This window comes from Malaclemys terrapin, chromosome 1 (assembly GCF_027887155.1).
Source record: "Malaclemys terrapin pileata isolate rMalTer1 chromosome 1, rMalTer1.hap1, whole genome shotgun sequence".
Classification (NCBI taxonomy): domain Eukaryota; kingdom Metazoa; phylum Chordata; order Testudines; family Emydidae; genus Malaclemys; species Malaclemys terrapin.
Genome location: NC_071505.1, coordinates 157,554,531 through 157,582,406, shown reverse-complemented (window position 1 = coordinate 157,582,406; position 27,876 = coordinate 157,554,531).

Below are 27,876 nucleotides of genomic sequence, written 5' to 3'. Positions count from 1 at the left end.
AGGGGGGCTCTGTAAGGAACTGTGTGACCTGTATTCAGCAGTCAGTCTGCAAAGAGCCAGGCTTGAGCAAGTTGGGGTGAGTTGTGCCACTCTCCCTTATGGAGCAGCCTGTTTGGTCTCTGTTTTTTGCACTTGTGGGTTAAGGTTCTGGGTTCCAAAAAGCAAAATAGTGTTACATTGCAGCCTTCCAGCAAGAGCATTTTGTTTTTATCTAACTTCTTTGCGTGTGAGTGGTGAACATAACAGAAAAAACTGGCAATGAGGAAGGGATAATTTTAAAAAAAGAGTAAAAAGAACATGGCTACATATGGCAATATGGACAGTTTCCAATTTAATGACAAACAGGAATATTTTGCAACATATACTCAGATTTGAGCAGTATTTTTATGCAAATGCTATAGAAGATACTGATAAATAGAGGGTGGTTTTTCTAACTTTGGTGGGGAAATCAACATTGACAGAGCTTAAAGCCTTCCGTTTTCGACCAGAACCTGGTGAGCTGCAGTATAAAGACATAACAGATTCTAAAGAAACATTTGTTAGTCTCTAAGGTGCCACAAGTACTCCTGTTCTTTTTGTGGATACAGACTAACACAGCTGCTATTCTGAAACCAAAAGAAACATTATGTGCCTACCACAAATTTTTATAACAGAATGATAAGTTTCATCTAAGAAACAGAAAGAAAATGTCTCTGAATTTTTGGCAACTCTGGGGGGACCCCACACAAGCTGTCTGCTACTTGTTCTGGGAATTTTCTGAAAGAGGCTCTCAGATCAGTTTGTTGTTGATATAAAACACCTTGAATGAAGAGAGAGGCAATTGTATATTGTGTACAAGAAGGAAATGCCACTAGAGGGCACTCCAGACACTACAAAAGGAAACAATCAAAATTGGAAAATAAATTGGCATCATCACGCCAGGCCTGGAAAGAAAGGCCTCACCGAGGGGTAGAAAACACCACCACTGGCTAGCATCTCTCACAAGATCCAAACAGAACAGAAGGAGCCCTGTTTCTATTGTTTAGAGACATCACACAAGCAGGAGGAGGGTTTCCTTAATAAGCTACAGAGCAAAGAGTGCTTCAAGAGGAGACATGACTGCAGGCTTCCCAGGCTGCACCAGGGCACAGCAAAGGATATGTCAAAAGGAAGCCATACATGCCTACAAATAGGAGCCACTGTCCTAGTTGTGTGACTGTGGAGAAGTCTGGCGCAGAAGCAGGTTGTTCCCTGGATGAAAGCATGCATGAACTACATTATTTCACAGAACTCTATGTGGTAGGAAATGGACAGACATATCATCCCCCATATTATGTTAACATAAAAGTAAATGTGATATTGGCCGTTCCTATATTTGCTTCCACTGTCATGTCTGATCTGGTGCGGGGGGAGGGAGGTTATGAAAAAAAAACATTTCCTGGGTAAGATCAAGAGAAACTAATGTGATTTTACAACATTACAATTACGGGCAGATAGCCATGTTAGGCAGTCTCCCGTCACTGTAATTTATAAAGGTATCTGTTCACCATTAGGAGTTAATTGTGAGTGAAGGAAATGGGTCCCCAGTGATGGGCACAACCTGGCAATACAAACTGGCTTAAACTGGATTGGATTGTGGTGCTGCGCATGCCAGACAGAATGGGGGAATTGAAAAATACAAAGCTGTGTGCAGTACAGATGTGGGTTTGGAAAGAGGAATAACTGTGAGGCTGGTTGTGTCTGACAAAACCTAAGTTCCTGAAGCCTAGACCTGTGCCATATGTTCTGCAGGAGCCTGTGAAAAAAGCAGCTGGATGAATTGCAAATAAGGGCATCATTTTATTTGTGAGTTCAATGAATGAACTGTACCAATCGTGTGTATGCCCAAGGGTGATGACAGCACAAGCATTTGTGGGATCTATGAAGTCACCATAAATCCCAAGCTGGAAATGAACCAAATCCAATTCCTAAACCACAAAATCTATTTGCAGAACTAGCAGGTGGACTGAAGTTTACCAAACTAGATTTGTCCCAAGCCTTCCAGCAGGTGGCATTTCAAAAAAATCTTCAAAAAAATCTGACAGTGAACACACATAAGGAGTTATTTAGGTATAAAAGATTACCCTATGGGGTAGTCAGCACAGCTGCTGTGCTTCAAAGAATAATGGATTGAGTAATGCAGGGGATAATTGGTGGTGTCTGTTATTTTGATGACATTAATAACAGAGGAATTCAGAGGAGCATTTTAAAAACCTACAGGAGGTTCTAAAAATATGGTTTTAATGTTGAGATAATGAGCTTTCCCGCCCCCCCTCCCCCCCCCCCCCCACACACACACTCAAGATTCTTAGTTGGGTCATTGTATAGTTGCAGAAGAGGTATACCCAGTAAAAAAGAAGTTAAAAAGCCCATGAGAATGCACCACTACCACAGAACGTCTCCGACTTTATATTGTTTTTGGTCATGTTAAACTACTATGGAAGACTGGACAGATTTAATGTTGATAAATTTGGAATCAAAGTCTGCCCTGTTACCTAAAAATATCAAGTGTGTTTGGACAGAAGAGGAGAATAAGGTTTCTGAGGAAGAAAAAAAAATGAAATGAGCAGTGCCAGTCTATTGATACATTTTAACCTAGAGCTTCCCACAACAACCTGTGATGCCTCTCCTCATAGACTCATAGACATTAAGGTCAGAAGGGACCATTATGATCATCTGGTCTGACCCCCTGCATGCTGCAGGCCGCAAGACCCTTCCCTGGACTCTACCGTTGAAGTCCCCAATCCTGTGTTTTAGTGACTTCAATCGGCTGAGACCCTCCTGCTAGTGATCCCTGCCCCATGCTGCGGAGGAAGGCGAAAAACCTCCAGAAATTGGAGCTAGTTCATACATTTGTAAAAATAGGAGTGAAAAACCCATAGCATTGGCTTCCAGAACATTGTCAAAGGCTGAGAGAAACTACTCACAAATAGAAAAGGATTTAGGCATCATTTTAGGGGTTATTAAATTCCAGGAGTACCTGCTTGGAGAAAAGGTTACCCTCAGCACTGATCATCAACCTCTGGTAAAAATATTGGACCCAAAGGTCAGAGTTCCTCCACTAGCGGCAGCTAGATTGCAGAGATGGGCTTTGATCTTTCTGCCTACCAGTACGATATATAGATAATCAAAAAACACACTAATGCAAATGTACTCTCCCAGTTTACCCCTTCACACAGGGAAATAGAGGAAAATTCTGGGTATAAAGTCTCTTTCCTAGATGACCTCCCTATTACGCCTAAGAAAATTGCTCTAGAAACAAGAAAATACCCCATTTTGGTTATGGTGATGCACTGTGCACTTTTGGGGTGGCCAAATCACATAAAAGAAGAGCAGCTTAGCCCTTACTATTTCGGGAAATTGGAGTTATCTATGGAGAACATTGTTTGCTATGGAGACTGAGAAATACTACTACACAGTTGACAGGATTCTAGTGGAGTTACATGAGCAGCACCAAGGAGTAGTAAAAATGAAAGCAGTGTCCAGAAGTTATTTTTCGCTCTGGCTTCAGATCAAGATATGAAAGTGGAAAGTATCCAGTGTGACTCCTGCAACAGCCATTAAAACATGTCAGAAGTGGCACCATGTAACCCATGAAAGTAGACTATGAAGACCTGGTAAAAGATGCACACTGACCTTACATTTGCTCCCCCGCCACTTGCAAATAGTAGTGGTTGATGCTTGTTCTCAATTGCCAGAGGTGGTGCATGTGACAACAACCTCCCCTGTAAAGCAACTGAAGCACTTGCAATATGTTTGCTACCTATGAGTTACCCAAGCAGCTCATTTCAGATTATGGTCCACAGTTTAATTCGGAAGATTTTCAGACAGACATTCTGTGGCAAAATTAAATGAAACATACTAAGCCAGCTAACTCCACCCAGCAACAAATGGATTGGCAGAGCATTTTGTGCAGACACTGAAACAAGCATTAGATAAAAGTGGAGGAAGATCCCACCACATTGCATTGCAAGTTTCCTCACACCTAGGCCTCTCCAAAAAGGGGGATTAATTAGAATGGATATTTCCCCCCCACCCCCAAACACCCCAGAGCTGTCAGGCAAAGGTCTCCAGGAGAGGACTGGGTCTGGAAACATTTGAGATCACACACTGACTTCTACCTTGAAGGTGAAATTGGTTTGGATTTGCCTACCTGACTTTTCCCTTTCACTGCTCTTCAACTCAGTGCATTAAGCCAAGGCAACCACAGTCAAAGACCTAGCTACTCACTGCTCCCATGTTGACTGTAGGCTATCAAAGAGCTAGATGCCATGTAGTCCACAACAGAGCCACTCCCTGACTGCTTGCTCCGAGTGACCAGGTACTATTGTCTATCCTCCATTAGAAGGTATGCCCCTCTTGCTTGTTTCATGAAGTCACTTATGATTCCTGGTGATTTGAAGAAATATCTTTCTTGAACTTCTATTTCAGATATTGGAGCCAAAAGTACCTCTCTATTTCAGTCTCTCTTCAGCATCATGCTCCAGCAGGATGGGGGTGGGGGGATAAGCAAGTTCACCTCACTTTATGAAGTTTTTTGAAGCCTGGACCCAGGAGAAGTTGCACCCATATAGGTCTGGAGAGCTGTGATGAACAGTAATGGATTCATAACTTCTCCGGGTTAGCCTACTTTCCTGGAGCTCTGTGAGTAGCTCCATCTGAACTTGCAATGTCAGAAAACAGGGTGAATCCCCCCCTCAGGTGCAAGAACGACTGCACAGACCCGGCCCAGCATGGCACCATGTGCATGTGTGTGCAGGAATAAATTACAGCCTCCTGCAAATGACGATCATGCAGAGGAAATGTTTTTTTTCCCCCAAGACGCCAGCTTAGCCACAGTGCTGCTGCACGCCAGACACACTCACTGGGCTCTTCACAACCACCAGAGCTAGCCTTTGAGTGAGTGAGCGGGGTAGCCTGGGCATAGCCTTGTTTCACCTTTCTTGACCCATAGATGGCAGCCCCAGCCTCAGGCAGACCCAGCAGAGGGGACCTGAGGGGTCTGCAAGGGCTGTCAGAACCCTGGAAAGGGGCAGCCCCTAAGCTCACCCCGCTCCCACCACACCTGTGCTGGGGGAGGCAGGCTTCTCCCGCCTACAGCCAAGGGGGCAGCAGGGCTGACACCACATATGGGAGCTGGGCAGGGCAGTTCCCAAGGCACCCCCATGGTGTGCACAGCACACATGGGCATGGGAAGTCACCCCATGTGCAGGGGCAAGCAATTGCTCCCATGAGCATCAGACACTCATGGAGTTCCAGCAGCTAAAATCCCAGCAGGGCTAGGCAGCAGCCGCCAACCCCCAAAGCCTGCCTGTGGGGAGATCCATGTGTCTCACCCTGGGAGAGGCCCAAACAATCTCCTGGAGATGCCAGGGACTGAACTTGGGACCTCATACAAGCAAATCATGTGCCCTACTACTGAGCTATGTCCCTCAATACAGCCATCGCTTTTTTCATACACCAAACCTATGAAAGCTACAGTGAGAAGGTTTTAAAAGAAAAGAGAGAGAGAAAAGAATGGAGTCTCCATAACAATGAAATTGAATGAAACCCTAATATAGACTGTTCAGTGTAATGTACAAAAGAGATGGGCCAACCCAAAGTAATAAAGAAGAGGGTTGAGAGACTGCTTAGACAGCCCTTGTAGGCACTACCAATATGCTGCAAACCCTGGATGAAATATGGATACTGTCTAGCCTAACATCTTCTGAACTTTTCTGATGCATTTCCAACATAGAGTGTAATATCTGTTCTTTAGTCTGAACGGACAGTATGCACCTTATAAAAGGAAGCACAACAGGGTAGAAAGCTAATTAACGTGAAGCATGGTGTGTGGATTTGTTAATCCAATGCCATGTGTCTGATTCCCATTGTCATCCTGGTTGCAATGTTCTTTAGCTCCATTGCTGTGGGCATGGAATTTGAACATTTGTTTAATATTAACAGCAACAAAAATTTCCAGCCAGCAGTTACAGAGACAATTTGCACTGAAATATCAAGGTTTGCGAGAAGACATTTCCTCCCTTTTGCTGGGTTATTCTGATCTTGGTATCATGTGTGTTTAAAGGAAAGAAACCTAAATTTCTCAACAATCATTCAAACAAAATGCATTACCAATCCACAGTGAAAGGGAAACATGAGTCTGACTGGGCTGCTGCTGATTATTTTAATAAAATGTGTATTTTCATGACAGATCAATGGAGCATAATTTGTACAACGCATCACACTAGAAAGGTCACACAAATACATATATAATGCTAAGTGCAGTCCCTCTAGATAGACTTTCCTGCTTAGAAAACCTTTATAGAAGGTCCACTTTTCAATAGCTTCTAGTCTCTTATACTATATTGCCCAATCCTTTAGCACATAAACAAGAAAAGAGTGAATTTTTCAGCAGAGAGGATCACAGTACCAGTTGCTTTTCCCCCAGGGCCCTATTTCTCCCCAGGACACAAATAATTCTTATTTAAACAAACAGGAGTTACTCATCCCTCTGAAGGGAAAAATCAGGCCTTGTATTAATTAGGGAAAGTTAGGTGATCTCCAAAAGCCATCAGATCTCGAAGGACCTCTTAACCATGCTATGGTAACAGCCACCATGGATTAACATGGCTGGTACTAGCAGATTTCTAGTATAGTTTTCCTGAGCATTATGTAGGGAAGTTACCCTTAACAGCTGATTGAAAAAGAGGTCACCATTACAGTGAAAATTTCCCACAGATTTCATCCCTTTTTTTGTTATTGAAATTTCAACAAAAAAAATACATTAAATACATTCCAATTTCGAATTTTGAGGATCTTTAACTAAATCTATAGCTGGTGGAAAAATGGGATGAGATGTTTGCAAAAATTTTGACTTTGTCAAAATTCACATTTTTGACAAAAATGTTGGTCAAAATTACAAATCAGACATTTTCACCTGGCTCTAGTTACTCTATATAAAAGAGTTCTCACACACACAAAAAAACACTTTCCATTTTCTAACCAGCTCGAATTATTTCTATGCAGTGTGGTTGAAGCTGTGTTGGTCCCAGGATATTAAAGATTCAAGATGAGTGAGGAAATATCTTTTATTGGACCAACTTCTTTGGCAAGAGACACAAGCTTTTGAGCTTACACAGAACTTTTCTTGAGGTCCACAAAAGAAGGCCCAATAGAAGATGTTACCTCACCCACCTTGTGTGTCTAATTATGTCTAACACATACATAGCAAAAAAAACTATCACTGCTCCTTGAATCCTGCATAGTGCATGTGTACAGCATTGCATTCTGGGAAGGTCCTACAGATGAAAGGATCGCACAGAGCTGAAGAGATTTAGGAGTGGGAGAGACATCTTACCTCTCTATATATGAGCATACTCACTTATCCCAGGGCGGTGAGTGCTTGAGACAGAACTTTGACATAAGGAGAGACTGAAAAGCTTAAAACAGTTTAGTTTAAAGAGCAGATATTACAGAGGTATACAAAATAATAAATAGTATGAAGAAGGTTGATCTACTTACTAGAGATATTCAAAACTCGGAATTCCCATTCTGTGGGATATTCTGACATTTCAAAATGTGTTTTCATTCTAACTGAGAATGAAAACAAGCCATTTCAAAGTGTCCTGCAAAAACAAAGTTTTTGGAAGTTATATTAGTGCTTCTCCACTTACCCTCCCATGCTCATACTTCTCATGTGTTGACCAGACCATCCAGCTCTGGTGACTGCAGCCTGTCTCTTACTGTCAGCCCAAGCATCTGCAATCTCCATTACAATAAATGGGATCTGCCTCAATTGTTATATTCATACAGAACCTGATCCAAAAAACATTGAAGTCAATGGAAAGACTCTCGCTGACCAGAGGCCTTTGGATGAGGCCCTTCACCTAGCCTTCATAATAATGGCTTAGTCACACTTTTATATGGAAATGTCATTCTTGTTTAATATAAACCAGAGATGGCAAAAAACCCAACAGATTCATACATGCATCAATAGAGTTTTATGGTAACTTTTTATGTAACAAAATGCTCTAGATAAGAATTCACTTTCTTTGCTAGATACTTATTACTGATTCAACTCGCAACGAAATGGAAACTGCACATAGGCTGAATGGATTGAAATGTCCCCTAGTTCCAGTGCAATTCTCTGTCATCTTTTGACGTGCTGTTTTATAATTTGCTAAAGCAATCCTGCTTTATGAGTCGCCATAGATACCCTTATTCCCCCACAGACGGAGTACTTTCAGGGACTATTCTTTTTTGGAAGAAGCACAGCGGTAACATAGAATTTGACACATCTGGCCTCTTTGGCCATCTGTCATGGGTGAATACACCCCTGTCATCCTGTGGGTTGGGGGGGGAAAGGGTATTATAGCCCCACGGTTGAGTCCAACTCGCTATCCTTAGCTTCAGGGCAACATTGCCCAATGGCCAGAGTCAATATGCCTGCCGTCCTCCACAGGGCTGCATGGCCTAGTGGCCAGACGGGGAAGTGGGCCCTCCCTACTCCACTGGATCCCAGCCCCTGGCCCTGGCAGTGGCAAATGTGTTCGCCACTGAGCCAGCGGGGATCCAACAGAAACACGCTGACTTACAGTTCAGTTCTACAACCAGATCTATGTCTAGTTCCCCTGGGCTACTTCCTACCATGTCCCTGATGCTGTGGTCCGGGAGACCCCGGGTTCCTTGGTCAGGGCAACTCCCAATGGCTCTAACCTCTCTTGGGCATTCATAGATACCTGGGCATCCATTGGGGTCTCAGCGCCTCTGGCTTCCACAGTCTGGGGCATCACTAGCCCCCTGGCGGGAGCCTGCAAGGTGCATCCTCCCTCCTCGGCAGTCAGCCCAGACTGAGCTGCTCCCTCTTATACTGCTATTCGAGTTGGAGCATGCCCAGCAGAGATGAGGGGGCATGGCTTCCTTGGCCCACAGTGTGGAGTTAACCCCGTCTCGTCCAGTGTGGGATGAATACACCCCGTCACACCATCTCTCTGCACGGATCCCAGTCAGTCCTGCTCTTCAACTGCAGTGTGAAAAAAAAATGAAAAATAGTATTTAGCTACACAAAATATAAAGATTTAGAATCTGATAGTTACATTTCAGGCCTACAGTTCATGTTTTGTAATAAGTGATATAAAGGATTTACAAAACTTGGCAAAATAAGTTAGTGTGACATTTAGCAAAAATGAAAACATTTTCTCTGTGGGTGCGTGCCTTTTTTTGTATAAAATATCTCTTATGCAAGTAACATACACATGTTTTTTAATGTACTATACAATAAAAATTCACATATTTTACAGGATGAAATAGTCTTTTATGTAAATAAAAATGTATATATGTATTGCTATTTGCATAAAAGATGCTTTACTTTGCCCTACAAAATGTGAATTTTTATTTTTATACTTTCTTCATTAGGATAACGACAGCTGGTCAAATTATTTGTTCCAAATAAATGGGTCTGGTGAATTCAAACCTATTTCCTTTTTAAGAGTCATTTGTGGCCCAATCCTACTTTCTACTAATGTATTTTTTATTTGCAAGTATTCACCAAATAATTTATATGGACAATTTCAGCCTTTGAGATTGTTTACTTTGACTGTTCCCTACTCACTATCCAAGCTGTTTAACAGGTCTCCTAAGTAACACAATATTACTTCTGTTCCCTAAATGGGTGACAAACTTGAAAAACATAAGCTCATCAAACGAGAAACAACAAATCATGAATAATTAACAGCAAATCTTGCTCTCTGTTGAAACCTGAGATGTTTGCTGAGCTCCATTCCTTAGTAGTTGATGATATGGCATATCAGGAAACGTGTGCAAACTCTCTAACTGCAGTATCAGGTCAACATTAAGAATCACCAAAAAAGCAAATGACATTTAAAATGTGTGCCACGTTTACACCCTAGATGCCTTACAGAGCAATTTTACATAGCATTCAGATCTATGCCAGGGTCTACAGCCTACAGACTTTTTTTAGTCAATTATTTGGTTTATTTTTATTTGGCCTTATATTTCATTCTTCCTGGACCTTTTATTCCACTTTAGAATTACCCTATTATATTCAAACAAAAATCGACATTTGAAAACTCCCTTCATTTTGTGCTTAGTGTAGTTATAGTATATAGGAATTGGGGGTACTATAACGTTAAATAGTTTGTGAGCCCTTCCAGTAGTCCTCATGTTGTCTCAGAAGCAGGGGTAAAAGGAACATAAAAGACTTACCAGTACAGGGGCCCACCTCCAGGATTCCAGAAAGGGCGGGGCCTTGGGCGGAAGGGGCGGGGTTGGGGGCTCCCCCAGCCAGCCCTTCCACGCTGCCTGGCCCATGCCACCTGGGGCTCTGATGGCAATTTAAAGGGCACAGGGCTCCAGCTGCTGCAGCAGCCAGGAGCCCTGGGCCATTTTAAATCACCGGGCCAGGGCAGCACGCACACACACACACCCCCGTCTGCAGCCCTACCAGCAGGGCCACCAACGGGGGGCAGGGGCAGCGACGTTAAAACATTGGCTGCATACGGGTCCGCACCAGCGGCCACTTCTTATTGGCACACCGTACCGGCCCACTTTCACCTCTGCTCAGAAGCCACTAGATCTCTGCCAGAGACACAGTGCACTTATGTAGCTAGGCCTTGCAAGTTGCATATAGGTAGTAAACAATGTTATTTGAACCCCACTGTGCCCATATTGTTCCCTCATATTATGTATATTGTGGAAAGAACAACAGACAGCTATAATAATGGTGAACCTTGAGAGGATGGGAGTTTGGGTCTTATATAGATTAGCATGCCAAACTTCAGGTGCAGGCAGTTGAGTCCACAAAACTTAGAGGAGAAACAGACAAGAACAAGCTGGCTTCTAAGATTTCCAATGCTTCCATCCCAGTTAACTTCAAGGAGCAGAGCAGAAGCCTCAGAAAATAATAGATGAGGAAAAAAGTTAACCTCAGCAAAGGTACAATTTCAGGGGAATGTTTAAGAAGGTCTGGATGGGAATATTACACAACACAGTTCACCCAGCCAGATTTTGAATGCAATCCTGCAAGGGGCTGAGTATTCTGATCCTGCAAAGTAAGCAAACACATGCATGCTTAAAAATAGAGGTATTCCCATTGACTTAGACCAGTGGTCCCCAATCTTTTTGGTGTGGTGGGTGCTGGACGATGAGCCACCAAGGACCGTGGCCGGTGGAAAAGCATCCGCCGAAATGCCGCCGAGAAGCATCAACGTCAAGAGGTGTCGCCACCGAAATGCCGCCGAGAAGCAGTGTCATCAAGAGGCGTCGCCGCCAAAAAGCCGGGCACCGCATTGGGGACCACTGACTTAGGGTATGTCTGCACTACGAGAGTAGTTCGATTGTTCTTAAATCGAATATGTGGAATCGATATTACAAAGTCCAACGTGTATATCCACACTAAGGACAGTAATTCGACTTTGTGAGTCCACACTAACGGGGCAAGCGTCGACATTGGAAGCGGTGCACTGTGGGCAACTATCCCACAGTTCCCACAGTCCCCGCTGCCCATTGGAATTCTGGGTCGAGCCCCCAGTGCCTGCTGGGGAAAAAAATGTGTCGAGGGTGGTTTTGGGTAACTGTCATCATCCAACCGTCACTCCCGCCCTCCCTCCCTGAAAGCGCCGGCGGGCAATCAGTTCGCGCACTTTTCTGGTGAGTGACAGCACGGACGCCACAGCACTGCGAGCATAGAGCCCGCTGTGACCATCGCTGCAGTTATGGCCGTTGTCAACACCTCGCACCTTATCATCCACCTTTTCCAGAGGCAGATGCTGAGAAATCGGGTGAGGAGGCTACAGCAGCGCGGTGAGGACATGAAGGCTGAGAGTGGCACAGACCTCTCGCAAAGCACGGGACCCCGCGCCATGAACATCATGGTGGCAATGGGTCATGCTGATGCTGTGGAATGGCAATTCTGGGCCTGGGAAACAAGCACGGACTGGTGGGACCGCACAGTGCTGCAGGTCTGGGATGAATCACAGTGGCCACGAAACTTTCGTATGCGGAAGGGAACTTTCCTGGAACTTTGTGAGTTGCTGTCCCCTGCCCTGAAGTGCAAGGACACCCAGATGCGAGCAGCCCTGACTGTCCAGAAGCGAGTGGCCATAGCCCTCTGGAAGCTTGCAACGCCAGCCAGTCACGAATCACTTTGGTGTCGGCAAATCTACCGTGGGGGTTGCTGCGATGCAAGTAGCCAACGCAATCGTTGAGCTACTGCTGTCAAAGGTAGTGACCCTTGGAAACGTCCAGGTCATCATAGATGGCTTCGCCGCGATGGGATTCCCAAACTGCGGTGGGGCTATAGATGGAACTCACATCCCTATCCTGGGACCGGACCACCAAGCCAGCCAATACATTAACCGAAAGGGCTACTTTTCAATGGTGCTGCAAGCACTGGTGGACCATAGGGGACGATTTACAAACATCAACGTCGGATGGCCGGACAAGGTTCCTGATGCTCGTGTTTTCAGGAACTCTGGTCTGTTTAGACGGCTGCAGGAAGGTATTTACTTCCCGGACCAGAAGATAACTGTTGGGGATGTGGAGATGCCTATAGTGATCCTCGGGGACCCAGCCTACCCGCTAATGCCCTGGCTCATGAAGCCCTATACAGGCACCCTGGACACTGAAAAAGAACTCTTCAACTACCGGCTGAGCAAGTGCAGAATGGTGGTGGAGTGTGCTTTTGGACGTCTCAAGGGGAGACGGAGAAGCTTACTGACTCACTCTGATCTCAGCGAAACCAATATCCCCATTGTTATTGCAGCTTGCTGTGTACTCCACAATCTCTGTGAGAGCAAGGGGGAGACCTTTATGGCGGGGTGGGAAGTTGAGGCGAATAACCTGGCTGCTGATTACGCCCAGCCAGACAGCCGGGCGATTAGAAGAGCCCAGCGGGACGCACTGTGCATCCAGGAGGCTTTGAAAGCTAGGTTCCTCAGTGAGCAGGGTAACCTGTGACTATTAAGTTTGTTTAAAGAGAAGCTGAACCTGCCCCTGTTTCTTTACCCACTTACTGTTGACTGTCCTCTCCAGCTACATACCCCGTTCACCCCGTCGTCCCTCCCCTTCCAACACACGTTTAAAAATAAAAGAAATGGAACTTTGTTAATGAACACCATTTTCTTTATTACGGATTTCGCGGTAAAGTGTTGAAACTGGGACGCAGACTGTGGTGGGGAGCGGGCGTAGTGATGGAAAGGACGCTTCTAAACTCGAGGAATGACAGGCTCTTACTCCTAGAGTGGTCCGCAGTGGTGGACTGGTTGTTTCAACGGAGCCTGCCACCCCTCCTTTTTGGGACTCTGTGTGTGGGGGCTATTTGACTTTGTGGCGGGGGAGGACGGTTACAGATCCCCTGCTGCGTGATTCTGTGATCCAGGATAAGGACCACTGCATAAGATCTCTATCCACCCTCCCCCGCCACAAAGTCACATGCTCCCCCCACACACACACAGAACATGAAAACCACCTCCCAGACTGACCAGGGTGCCTAGTGACTGCAATGTGTGTGTGACCTTCTGCTGAACCTGCCCCGTGTCTGTACCCTGGTAAAGGTGACTGTCCTCTCCAATTACCACCCCCCTTCCCCCCTTCAAACACACTCTCCCCTAAAAGAACATGATGGAAACAGTAATTAACAGAAACGTATCTTTTATTAGCAACTACACAGTTAGGGGATGAAACTGGAACAGGGGCTTGAGTGAGGCGGGAAGGAAAGGACTTATCAAATTTTTGGGAAGGAGAGCCTTCTGGTACTTGAGCAGTCTGCAGGGGTGGAGTGACAGTTTTCACGGCCCCTGCCGCCCCTCCTTCTTGGGACTTTGGGTGAGGGGGGTATGGGAGTTTGTGATGGGGGAGGGCGGTTAGAGATAGACTGCAGCGGGGCTCTGTCCTCCTGCCTCCGGTCCTGCAGAACATCCACAAGGCGCCGGAGCGTGTCCGTTTGCTCCCTCATTAGTCCAAGCAGCGTTTGAGTTGCCTGCTGGTCTTCCTGCCGCCACCTCTCCTCCCGTTCGCTGTGTGCTCGCTGGTATTGCGACATGTTCTCCCTCCACTGGGTCTGCTGGGCCGCATCGGCTCAGGAGCAGCCCATAAATTCTGAGAACATGTCGTCCCGTGTCCTTTTCTTTCTCCGCCTAATCTGCGCCAGCCTCTGCGAGGGGGATGCCAGGGTAGGCCGGGAGACATTCACAACTGTGGGACGGGAAAAAGGGAGTGAATTCCTCACAAAGATAATTTTTTGTGAACAATGAACATTGTCTTTCTCTGTGAACAAGACCATGCACAGCACCTATCACATGCGCACTCAGGACAAGGTCGAATTTTCGGTCTTTGCATTCAGTGCCTGGGGCCTTGCAGTGGAGATCAGACAAGCGGGGCAGGACAGCGGAATTCGGGTAGCAGACTGACATGGTAAGCCGTAGACCTTTGGCTGCTTAAAACTTAAATTATAGCAGTGTTCTCCTTTCACATTCAAAGCAATGCTCCTATCGTTGGCCAGTTCCTGCTGCCGGCAATCCGGCAAGCATGAACTCTGCCCCTGTCCCACCCCCTTGCGGCTGTCCCCGGGAAAGATCCCTGTATGCTGACCCTCTCCCGCCTCCACCGCGTGGCTGTAAACCGCCAGTGACAGTTCTGTAAAGGAACAGGCAAGCAGTCCCAATAGTAACATTCCCCTAATTCTAAGCAGGTCACCATGAGTGACATCACTCTGCTGAGAATTTCTGAGACCAAGAAAGAATGCATGCTGCGTGAAAGCCAGCAAAAACCAGGGCCGTATGCCACCATGCTCTGCAAGGCAATGATCCCAGAGTACTTGATGATAGCCTGGCAAGGAAAAATTTCCTACCACGGAGGACACAATAAGGCCGCTCTCCCCAGGAACCTCATGCAAAGGCTTTCCAATTACCTCCAGGAGAGCTTCGTGGAGATGTCCCATGAGGATTTCAGCTCTATCCCCGGACATATAGACCTTCTTTTCCAGTAGCTGCACTGGCAAGGACTAAAAAGTAGAGCGCCTAGGGCAAACTAATCATGATAAACCGGACATTGTTAGATTCTTTTGCAGTAGTTGCACTGCCAAGGACTAAAACGTTAAGCACCTAGGGCAAACAAATCATGAAAAACCCATTGTTAATATTCCTGTTCTGTTCAAAATAAATGTTTACATGTTTAAAACACTTACCGACTGATCCTTCCCCTGATTCAAGGTCTGGGTTAACGCCTGGGGACGGTTGGTAGGGGATCTCGGTGAGGGTGATGAAGAGATCCTGGCTGTCTGGGAAATCAGCGTTGTAAGCACTGTCGACTGCCTCCTCCTCCTCCTCACCTTCCTCATCTTCCCCGTCCGCTAACATCTCCGAGGAAGCGGCTATTGACAATATCCCATCCTCAGAGTCCACGGTCAGTGGTGCGGTAGTGGTGGCGGCCGCACCTAGAATGGAATGCAATGCCTCGTAGAAACGGCATGTCTGGGGCTGGGATCCGGAACGTCCGTTTGACTCTTTGGTCTTCTGGTACACTTGTCTCAGCTCCTTGATTTTCACGCGGCACTGTGTTGCATCCCAGCTGTACCCTCTCTCTGTCATGGCTTTTGAGATCTTCTCGTAGATCTTTGCATTCCGTCTTTTCGATCGCAGCTCTGAAAGCACGGACTCATCGCCCCACACAGCGATCAGATCCAAGACTTCCCAATCAGTCCATGCTGGAGCCCTCTTTCTAGTCTGAGATTGCATGGTCACCTCTGCTGGAGAACTCTGCATCGTTGCCAGTGCTGCTGAGCTCGCCACGATGTCCAAACAGGAAATGCCCAGACAGGAAAAGGAATTCAAATTTTCCCGGGGCTTTTCCTGTGTGGCTGGTCAGAGCATCCGAGCTCGGACTGCTGTCCAGAGCGTCAACAGAGTGGTGCACTGTGGGATAGCTCCCGGAGCTATTAGCATCGATTTCCATCCACACCTACCCTAATTCGACATGGCCATGTCGAATTTAGTGCTACTCCCCTCGCTGGGGAGGAGTACAGAAATCGAATTTAAGAGACCTCTATGTCGAACTAAATAGCTTCGTTGTGTGGACGGGTGCAGGGTTAATTCGATTTAACGCTGCTAAATTCGACATAACCTCCTGGTGTAGACCAGGCCTTAGACTATTCATATTTTTAAAGCTAAGAACATGCTTTGCTGGGTCAGGGCCAGACTGCTCAGCACCTTGCAGGATTGAGTCCTTAGTGAAACCAGCAATATAAACTTCAGTTCCCTCCTCCCATATCCCACCCCATTGGTGCTACACAGTGTATGGTGGTAAATAAAGAGCCCTTTCGTGGTATTTTTTTCAATGTATGGGTGCTCTAGTCTGATTTACAGTGTTGTCATAGGCCTCAGAGAAAATTGCTCTGCTATTTTTTTTTGTAAAGTTTTTTTCCTTTGTGTGTTCATGTAATAGAAATCTTTATAATAGAAGTACGTAATAATTCTGATATTGACTTTTTTCCAGTCTACACTAGATTAACAGTCCCTTAAGAGACACACTGACCCTGACTTTTGTTTAGCCAATATTTACCTCTTGGGTCAATAAATCTTGATGTTGAACTCAGCAGAAGTCGATATCTGCTTATTATGGTTAGAATAAGAATTATTGAGCTGGAATATGAATATTATAGTGGTGCTTGCCAACACTACTATAGTTAAGGATCTGTCAATGTTTCCGTTATAAATTTGTTTTTACTGGTGTTTTTAACTCATTAGTAAAACTTGTCCCAGGCTAAAAAAAACTGCCATCCAAAGTCTCAGCTAGGTACCAAGCCTGTTTTTAAAAAACACACACAAGACCCTATGAAACATAAATTTAAATGTTCAGAAATAAATGAATGAGATGGTTGAGTTCAGGATCCTCACAAAAGGAAGAAAGGAGAGTAGCAAAATATGGACCCTGGACTTCAGAAAAGCAGACTTTGACTCCCTTAGGGAACTGATCGGCAGGATCCCCTGGGAAGCTAATTTGAGGGGTAAAAGAGTCCAGGAAAGCTGGCTGTATTTTAAAGAAACCTTATTGAGGACACAGGAACAAACCATCCCAATGTGCAGAAAGAATAGCGAATATGGCAGGCAACCAGCTTGGCTTAACAGTGAAATCTTCAGTGAGTTTAAATACAAAAAGGAAGCATACAAGAAGTGGAAACTTGGTCAAATGACTAGGGAGGAGTATAAAAATATTGCTCAAGCATGCAGGGGTTTAATCAGGAAGGCCAAAACACAACTGGAGCAGGGCCGGCTCCAGGCACCAGCGAAGGAAGCAGGTGCTTGGGGGGGCCAATGGAAAGGGGTGGCACGTCCAGGTCTTCGGCGGCAATTGGACAGCGGATCCCTCAGTCCCTCTCTTCCTCTTTGAGCTGCCGCCGAAGAGGAAGCGAGGGAGCGAAGGACCTGCCACCGAATTGCCTCAGAAGAATGAAGTGGCGCGATTGAGCTGCCGCCAAAATGCCGCCAATTGGCTTAATTTTTTTTTCCCCCTGCTTCGCCGCTTGGGGCGGCAAAAAAGCTGGAGCCGGCCCTGAACTGGAGTTGCAGCTAGCAAGGGATGTCAAGGGTAACAAGAAGGGTTTCTACAGGTATATTAGCAACAAGAAAAAGGTCAGGGAAAGTGTGGGACCCTTAATGAATGGGGGAGGAAATCCAGTGACAGAGGATGTGGAAAAAGCTGAAGTACTCAATGCTTTTTTTGCCTTGGTCTTCACAGACAAGGTCAGCTCCCACACTGCTGTCCTGGGCAACACAGTATGGGGAGGAGGTGAGCAGCCCTCAGTGGTGAAAGAACAGGTTAAGGACTATTTAGAAAAGCTGGACATGCACAAGTCGATGGGTCCAGATCTAATGCATCCGAGGGTGCTGAGGGAATTGGCTGATGTGATTGCAGAGCCATTGGCCATTATCTTTGAAAACTCGTGGCAATCGGGGGAGGTCCTGGATGATTGGAAAAAGGCAAATATAGTGCCCATCTGGGAAAAAGGGAAGAAAGAGAACACGAAGAACTACAGACTGGTCAGCCTCACCTCAGTCGCTGGAAAAATCATGGAGCAAGTCCTCAAGGAAACCATTCTGAAGCACTTGGAGGAGAGGAAGGTGATCAGGAATAGTCAACATGGATTCACCAAGGGCAAGTCATGCCTGACCAACCTGATTGCCTTCTACGACGAGATAACTGGCTCTGTGGATATGGGGAAAGTGATGGACGTGATATATCTTGACTTTAGCAAAGCTTTTATATGGTCTCCCACAGTATTCTTGCCAGCAAGTTAAAAAAGTATGGATTGGATGAATGGACTATGAGGTGGATGGAAAGCTGTCTAGATGGTTGGGCTCAATGGGTAGTGATCAACGGCTTGATGTCTAGTTGGCAGCCGGTATCAAGTGAAGTGCCCCAGGGGTCAGTTTTGTTCAACAACTTTATTAATGATCTGGATGATGGGATAGATTGCACCCTCAGCAAGTTTGTGGTTGACACTAAGTTGGGGGGAGACATCTGAACAAATCTATTGTGAGTGGCATCTTATCTTGGTGGGGCTTTGGAGAATACTACTACCATTTTTCCCCAATTCAACCTCTTGGTCTGCAGATCCAGAGGTTAGGTTTGGGCCCATCTCTACCAAACAGCCTCCGGGCCTGCTTACAGCTTACTGTACAATAGTTTGAGAATCCAATTATAAACAATCACCTATTTGATCTCTGATCTGGACATTCAGAGCTTGGACTAAGTTTGTGGCGGGGATCCTTATTTAGATCCACCCCTACTACTCACACTTGTGAGTCAGGTCCAGCAGTGCAGTTGAAGTCGACAGCAACCAATTTTTACCCCTTCATGTTTAGCTCATCCTGCAGTAAGAAGTTCCTACAGAAGTCTCAGAGCAGTGGGTGACAACACAGCCCATATCAAGCACACTACATTACCTGCAAGTATTTTCATATCTGATGCATCAGTAACCCTATGAAAACAGACACTTGACTCTTTGCCAACCAAACAGGTTAATAATGAAGACACACCCGAGCTTCATTGCTGGGATCCGTTGATGAGCTTCCACAAAGTAAAGGGGTGTGAGTGGAGGAATCAATGTTTATGATCCAGCTAATTAGCATTGAATTGCACAACCTGTTAAGATAATTGTTTGAGATTATTAGTCTTCCACTACCCTAACAAATTATAATGTATCTCTAGTGATATGAGGTCTGTGCTATCGTGCACATACGAGATGTGCACTTAACCACATCTCACCCAACCCATCATCTCCTGGTTCAGTTAGACATCCAGTTCTTCCCTTGACTCCTGAATGAAGCTCTCTAACATATCTTTCCTCTTCCCTACTATTTCCCACTTCCTTCACCCCAGCAAAGGGAAATTTGGCTAGTCAACTCCATGTAAGGGGACAGCTGGTCACCAGAACTGTGGAACTTTATGAACTGGTGCAGGAGAAAGGAGAAAGCTCTAGACTTAGCGTTAATTTTCAAGTAGACATGAGGCACCTAGGAAAGAGGGAATTCTGGGTAACACTAAGTGCATAATGGATGTATCAGAGGTAGGGTGGGGGAGATGTGTGACCCAAGAACCCCTTAATGACAATTTGCAAGGGAGTATAGCTATATCCTGATTCTGGTATGTACATTCTGGTTCTCCAAACAATGTCATGTGAGCTCTTAAATGAAAGAGAGTCACACTGGTCATTAGCATTATGAAATGTACATACAGATGCTATGTAATGAGTTATGTATATACACTGGAAATGTGTTTTGATTCTGTATCACAGCAGAGGTAGAGAAATAGATTCTGTCAAACAACAGTTGTTTATTCACCTCTCTCTCTCTCTGTTGGGATGTTAATTAAGCATTGTAAACAAACACAATGGATATCCATTTACATATGACATTACTGAAGGGATGTGAAGTCAACAAGGCAGCAGTAGACTGGAGAACAAGTTTGTGGGGTTGTACTGTCTGAGTACAGAAAATGAACTTTGGGGATATATGTAGAAAGCAAAGAATACAGCTCTTTATCCTGCACCTAGGAAGCAAATAGGCAGTGTTTACACATGCATAAAAATGGGGTCACAACAGCCTTGGTTGAAGACTACGCCAAGGGCTTTGGGTGAGAAACTTCACTCGACAGGAGGTTAACCCAACAGGCAAGTTCTCTAGAAAGCACATTATGGATTTTGTTTTATATGCAATCTTTTGTTTCCAAGATCTGCACTAGCACTTGAATCTTTGATAATAAATTTATTGTTTTCACTATCAATATATCAATAGTGCCGATGCGCACTTGAATCATACAAACTGCCTGTACACTGTTCCCTTGGGGACAGCAGACTTGATGTTTCTGTGGGTGGATACAAGGCTAGACATTACAGAGGAACACTTCAAAAGTGCTTGGAGACTGGGCTGCACCAACTGTTAATCTACAACACAAACTAAGGTCTAGCATTGAGAGTGAGAGTGCTTCGGTGGCTAACAGGCTGGTGATGTCAGTTAAGCACAAGGAAGCCTACTTCATGCTAGAGGCAAGAAGGTAGCAACGTGACTCACAAGGTGCATCTTCACTGCATGTTTCTTTTGGCAGTGTGTAGAGTCCATCCCTGCCCCCCAGCATGGGTATAAATAGCAGTATAGACAGTGAGGCACGCCTTAGGAGAGTAGAGCACAGACATGCCTCGAGTTCATGCCCTACATGGCTCTCTACTTGCTCAAGCCATGCCTCCTAGTCTACACTGCTATTTTTAGCAGTCCAGCGTCACAGAAAAGACTCCACCAGCTCCCCACTGCTGGAGTCCTTCCCCCACTGCCGGGAGAAGTGCCAGCTGCGGGGAAAGGCTCTGCCTTTTCCCACTGCCTCCCCCCTGCCAGAGCCTTTCCCCAGCACTCACCTCTGCAAGAGCCTCTCACCGACATGTGTAGCTACACACCACAGAGTGGACAAAGTCTGCGTTCCAGTGCGACGTGGAGCTACGCATACACCACGTGCCACTGCCAGGGGTGTGTAGTGTAGATGTAGTCACAAATCTTGGTACCCTGAGAACAGTCACACGCTATATGAAAACTTCCATATGGAGCGTCACAAAAACCTATGGCTGATCCTCTTTGTTAGAGGAATGTGTTTGATTTCCAGTGCGCTCTCTATTCTTATCCTGGAGGGGGTGTTCCTAAGCTGTTTGTTATGGTTAAACATAAAATTTCTGAGTAGATTTTCCTAGTCAGTTAACCATATTCTTAAGGGAAAACATAAGGTAGAATAATTATTAAAGCGCATTCTCAGTAATACTCACATCTTTATTATGTCAGCCCTTTGCCAAAAAAATACGATTGATAGTAAAAGGCACTTACGTTTTTTTCTATGCCGAACCAAGCCATCTGCCTCAGATATACTATCTGCCTCAGCTAGATGAATTCACACATATTTTAAAGCCCCAGAGTAACCATTTGAATGGAAATTGGACATGGCTTGTCATTTGCAAAGCTTTCTTAACTGGAGAGGCTTCACATTTGTTCAATTAAATGTGTGTATGTGAAATAGACTTTATGAAATTTATCCCAAAACAGTGAGGACTGGAATAATATTTGAGGCAGATGGCACAGCTGCTGTATTTAGAGAGTTATCCATGGAAATATTTGAAGGGATCGAAGGGACTGGGAAGTGGGAAGCAAAAAATATTGTACTATTAAGAATATCATCCATATATATTAGCCATAAGAAAAAGGTTCCAATTCCAACCTCCTCTCCCCTAATCCGGGTATGTTTGACTCACTCGGGTTGATCCAAATAGAATTTGCTATTTTAATCCAAGAAGCCTTGAATGCTGAAATTTGCAGGGGTTTGCTTTGGGTATTCATCCCCTTGCTTTAAATGCTAAAGGGATTTTAAACATCTATTTCAGATCCTTACTGCAACAATCATCCATGCTGCTGTTAGTAGTAGGGAGTGGGTAAAAGCTTCTACTTCTTTGCAGTTCATCACACAGGACAAAATCATCATGTCATGACACAATTGTTGTAGGCATCCTCAAGTTGCCGCCACGTCTTGTAAGTGAAGAGTGGCAAACGGGTTCATATAAAGATAAGATCAAACAAACTCACCAAACCTTTCCCCGTTTTGAGAACCTTTTCTGGGGTACTGAAGCGTTCAGGTAAGCGGATAGTTGTTTTTTTCTGTCCCTTAGAACTGGGAGTGCCAAATTCTAAGAGGAAAGGGCATTCAAGATATTTCCAGTCAGGATTGGCTATGAGAACACCACACATTTTTCAAGAAAGCCTTTTCTTGTGCAACATCCAGCCCAATGTTGGGGACTTTGACTGGCAGATTAAGCATGGGGATCAGGGCTCACACTCCCAGACAGAAACACAACTTCAAAAAACTGTATTTAACTGTATTCTTACCTTGCTGCATACAGTCCCTTAGCATCCTGCCTGAACAATTCCTTGGGCAGCAACTGGTTAGGTAGCAATGGCAGCCAATCTTCTGGGCAGCCAGTGGAATAAGAGGTTATTAGACTAGATACAGTCAAATAATCTAGGAGGATACTGAGAATCCTTCAGAAACAATTAAAAAACCTATTTCTCCTCCATTGCCCCTCTCCCTCTTTCTTCATCCATTCATTTTCTCCTTCTCACCTTACTTGCTTCCATCTTCATTCATGCAACCCTCCCTGCCCCCTCAAAAAGAATTCTCAGATGGCCATGACAGTAGACTTCTGCTGGAAACAAATGTTTCATCTCAGAACCAAGGGCTAGGAATTTGTTTTATATGAAGTCAGGTGAATACATGTCTGTCTCTGAATGTTAGGGAAAATGAAAACAGGGGTGTGACAGTGCCAAATCCAAATTCAGTTTCTTATTCACCAGAAAGTCCACAAATAATTTTACCTGCCATTACTCCTGGCTCCATTTTTTATTACACCTGTGCAATGGAAAATAGAATTTGGTCCAAAGTGTTTATTCTAGTCATGCTGCTGTACTAAACCTAGGAGTCACATCCTCTTCCCTTTCTTTACAGCTAGATGGAAGGAAGGAGAGATTCCCTCCCCCCTTAATATGGGGGTTACAGTAGGGCAAAGGCTAAGAACCATTGGTGTAGTTTATTCCAGGACACACAGTATCACCCTCACCCACATTAGAGAACAATTTGTTTATGTCACCAGTTAGGCATTGCGCTGGTTCCTGAAGCTATACACCTAAAGTACCAAAGTACATTTTCCTAGGATTTTAAGTGTCCCATCATATCTGCTTGTAATTGGATTATACTGTTGATATGAAAGAAACTTTTTACTATTGAGCTCAGAACAAAAAATTGAGTGCATAAACTTAACGGTTGGAACCCAACGCTGTTTCCATTGACTCCAATGGAAGTTTTGCAAATTGGCTCCAGTAGGAACAGGTTCCCATAAACAATTATTTTCTGTTGGATTTGTTTGCTATGGTCCCAATTCAACAAGGCACTTATGCAAGTACCTAACTTTATGGACATGAATAAAGCGACTGACTTCAAAACAGCTAACTGCAGTGGGACTATTCATGTGCTTAAAGCTAAGAATGTGCTCAGGTATCTTGCTGAATCAGGACCTAAACTAAAAGACTTTCTCATTTGCATAAATATTAGAGATCAATCAAAACCAGAAGTGTCTATTCACTGTTCAACATACTGTTTTAGAATTTTGGGACGTTAAATATATGCATGGAAAACCATAACTTTTAGTTAACATACGAATGGCAGCTGTAGGCTACATTTCCCCAATGCTTTGTGATCTATTATAGGAAGAAGGCATTGCAAGGACAACATTTTGGGGGGGCTGAAAGAAATCCTTGGCTACAGCACTAAAGGGGCACTTGTTTGTAGTTTTGGTAGCATATTACTTACAACAGTATTTTTCAGACCTTGCTGTTTTCATGAGAGTGCGTCCCTCTCCCCACTCTGCTAGCAATACTGTATACGACATGCCCCAAGGGACAAATTTCTAATAATGTTCTACTCTTGCTTCCCAAGCATTTATAACAATTGCAGTAGCAATTTTCAAATAATAAAAAGTAAATTCATTGGACTCAACTTTTTCTTTATTTGCAGGGAACTTTGGTTGTGCTGGAGTTATTGAAAGCTATATCACTGCCATGAAATGTCTTCAGTGCCTAATAATCATCTTCTCATAACTCATAAGCATGCACAGCTGTAAACACCACAATGTTTGTGAACTCCAGACAAGCTATGAAAAGCAAGTATCTTCTCTGACTGCTTTTATGTCCAGGCTTCATTTCATCCGTATCATAAGGGCCACTATCAGCAGATAATGTCTAATAAATTCTAACATGTAAGTAGCTAACCACAATTAGTTATTTTCCACTAAATGTGCCCCCCCTTACATGGAAATGCTCACAACAAGGGAAAGACTCACAGAGAATGAACTCCTGGGGTTTCTGGGGAATGATTCCCTGAGGTGAGTGGGCTTTGAGCCTCACAAAAGGAGCAAGGAGATGTATCCTTGCAAGCCTGGTGTTACAGCAGATTTGCAAATCAATTAGAGAATCTGCAAGAAGAGCTGTCCTCCTAAATCTCAACCCCTGTAGGAGCCATGTTGCCATTAGTTCTCTTGCCAGACCTGTGTCCTGCTCCCCATTGTGAGTGGGATAGGGGGTGCACAGAGGGAATGAATACTGGTTTGACCAGCGAGACAGCCACCCAGCGGAACATCCTGTACAGAGCAATTGTTCCTTGACTCTGCCCTGCCAACCCCTCACGGTCCTCCCTCTGCTCACCCTGGCCTGGCACAGGTCCTCCCAAAAACTGCAAGTCCCCAAGAATATGTTACCCGTATAGGCTTCTGCAAACCTACAGGGGGTGGGGAGGCGGGGAAGAGGGTGAAATTCATCCCTCTGCTACCACAGCTCCCTCCCCATTCCTGGTACATTCTGCCTGGCACAGGTGGTGTTTGAGGATGGGGCAGAGCAGGGCAAATCAAAGAACGAAGGGTTGGAGCTTGAGCAGACCTGCACCCTGACAATCCCCAGTGCCACAATCCTCATCCAGGCTCTGGCAGCAGGAGGCTCCATTAGAGAATCACTGGGGCTGCCCTAGCCTGTGCCTTGAGCCCCAGACAATGACATAATAGGAGCAAGTAGCCTGATGCCCTCTGTCCCCAGAAGAGGTGCAGGAATGAAAATGGCCTTTTGGAATGACGGGGGATCTGGGCAGTGGAGCTATCACTCCTGCTTACGCTGCTTTGGCCCTCGTTTGGGCAAGCTTTCTCTGCCATGTGGGGCAGAAGAACCATCCGGCTTGTATTTGGGAATGAGCAGAGCGCTTTTGTCCTCTCTGCCACCAACTATCTTCAACACATTCCCTGGTGCCACAACGAGGGAATACACCTGCCATCTATCATTTTTCCTGTCAAGAAATCATTTAAAGGAAAACAAGATTCTGCTCTTTCAAACAGTACTGGATTGAGCTTGTCATCACCACATCATAGATACTGGAGATGGGGGCGGAAGGAATCTCACCCACCCTCTTTGCATGAGCTCCTGGGGTGGGGGGCGGAATTGTTCCGTATCAGAGCTCAATATTTCCTCTGAGGTAAAGGGCCAGACCCTGACACCCCCACCCCCACAACAGATGCTATGCCAGCCACAAACCTCAGTTTTAAAGGACCCCTGAGGATTCCTGCTGCATTGGCAACTGCTCCAGTGGCATAGGGCCACTCTAATGGCTTCCACGCCACCCACCTCCTTGCAGCCAGCACAGGTGGAGCAGCTGAGGAAAAGGGTTTGGCCAGGGCATCCTATGTCCCAGTGATGTCTGGCTGGGAGAGGGCCATTGGGGCTGGAGGCAGCCAGAACAGAGCAGCCAAGCTGCTCTGCATTATGCCAGGGGACCCATTCAGAACCCCTGCTCACCCCAGGATCAAGGAAGTGCAAAGGTATCTCAAAGCCATATGTGCACCCTGAACAGAAGCTGAACCCTAACATCTGGCCATTATATTTTACTGAGAAATTAGACCACTATTTGTAGTTAAAAGAAAAACAGCTTCTTATAAATACCATTTTAAGAGGTTATTTGAAGATAACATAGTAGACTGGGATAGGGCTCTGGACTGGGATACAAGACCTGGGTTCTATCCCTGGCTCTTCTATGGGACAGGAAATTACCACTTTGTACCTCAGTTAACCCATCCATAAAATGGAGACAAAGATACTTACCAATCTTTGTAAAATTCTTTATGGTCTACTGATGAAAGAGCACTTACCTCGTGCTCAGCGTTCTGACTGTGTACTCCACTTCACTTAGAATGCGCACGACAGCCTGTTAACTTGCATAGAGCAGACAACCTGGTGTATTCTTATCCTGGACTCTATTTTAATCACAAACTGAGTGCATTTCATAGGATTTGGAACCTCTAAAGTTAGTTTATTTTAATTTTTTAAATAAAGTGCCTAAGATATCTGGCCATACATTCCTATACTTTTTTTAAAAAGTAACTGTCCCAGATTTACTTGGTGCCTGGTTCACTCCATTACATTCAGCTATACAATAGATACGTCAATAGCCCTGCCAAAGTCTATGAGATCACCATATAAAACATAAATCTTACTCCGGCCACACTAGACTCTAATTCACAACCCCTTGACTTTAACTACCCAGGAAAATGCAGAGTTCTGGCTCTCCTGTGCAGTATTTATGTATTCAAATAATTCCCCATTGAAATATTTCTTCCCTTTTTGGGTTATATTTATAGACTTCTTTGATTAAAAGCACTTTTTTCCCCCTGACTCAAAAAATTAATTAGGTCTGTTTGAATTTTGTAGTAAGAGATCAAGATATAACTACATTGCAGGCTTGTAATAAAAGATAAATAAAATACATTTAAAAATAAAATATGAATGAGAGCTGGGTGTGCACAAAACCCATGTACTATCAGAACACACAGATCTCTTGTGCTGTTTAACTTTCCTAAGACAAAAGAGACGTTTCCACTCTTCGGAGTATTATTAAATGAATGGTGACAGGGAGTTTTGAAAAGGGAAGCCACCACCTACCAAAGTAATTTCACTTAAACTCTAAAGTCTAACTCAGACCAGTTACGAAGGTTGAAGACCAGTGCTATATACAGCTGTTAGGTACCTAAGTATAAAGAAAAATATGCATGAACAGTAGATCTCACAATTTGCCAGAAAGCAATATGAATGGCAGAGGTCTTGGGCTGGAAAAGGGGCTTCTACCCAGGTAATAATACTTCATTCATCACTATAATATCTGAATACTTTACAAGGATAAACAGAATCACAGAGCTATTGACTTTGCTATGTGGAAATGAAGGACACGGAATCACATAGGAAGCACTCTGTGCTCCTATCTTCTGTTGACTCGGGACTACACATGAACCCTCCCTAGTAGCAACATGTTGGATTGGAATAACAGTGGGGTCCGTGCTGGAGAAAGAAGAGCACGCTTTCCAGGGAACTCAGAGAGAACAACCATTCGGGATCATTGTCACAGCATAGGCTTCTATGACCAGAGAGCAATCCAGAGCAACTCCTAAATTCTGGACCTCTCACATGAACCTGTGTCTTACTCCCTGAGTATGGATGTATGGATCCTCACTACTGATATGTTCCTTCAAACATTTTCCTCAGTCCATGAATGTTATTGAATGTTATCTCCACTTTATGTGGGTTGAGTTGAATACACTTGTCCACCATTCACATAAAATATCTGCCAGGAGGCAAGATAGCTGGGGGCACACAATGTTAAAGTGGAGGGATACACTGAATTACATATACTTTGAAGTAAATCCCAAGTGGACACAGCCCTGGAAGTACACATACACCCTGTACATTTTAG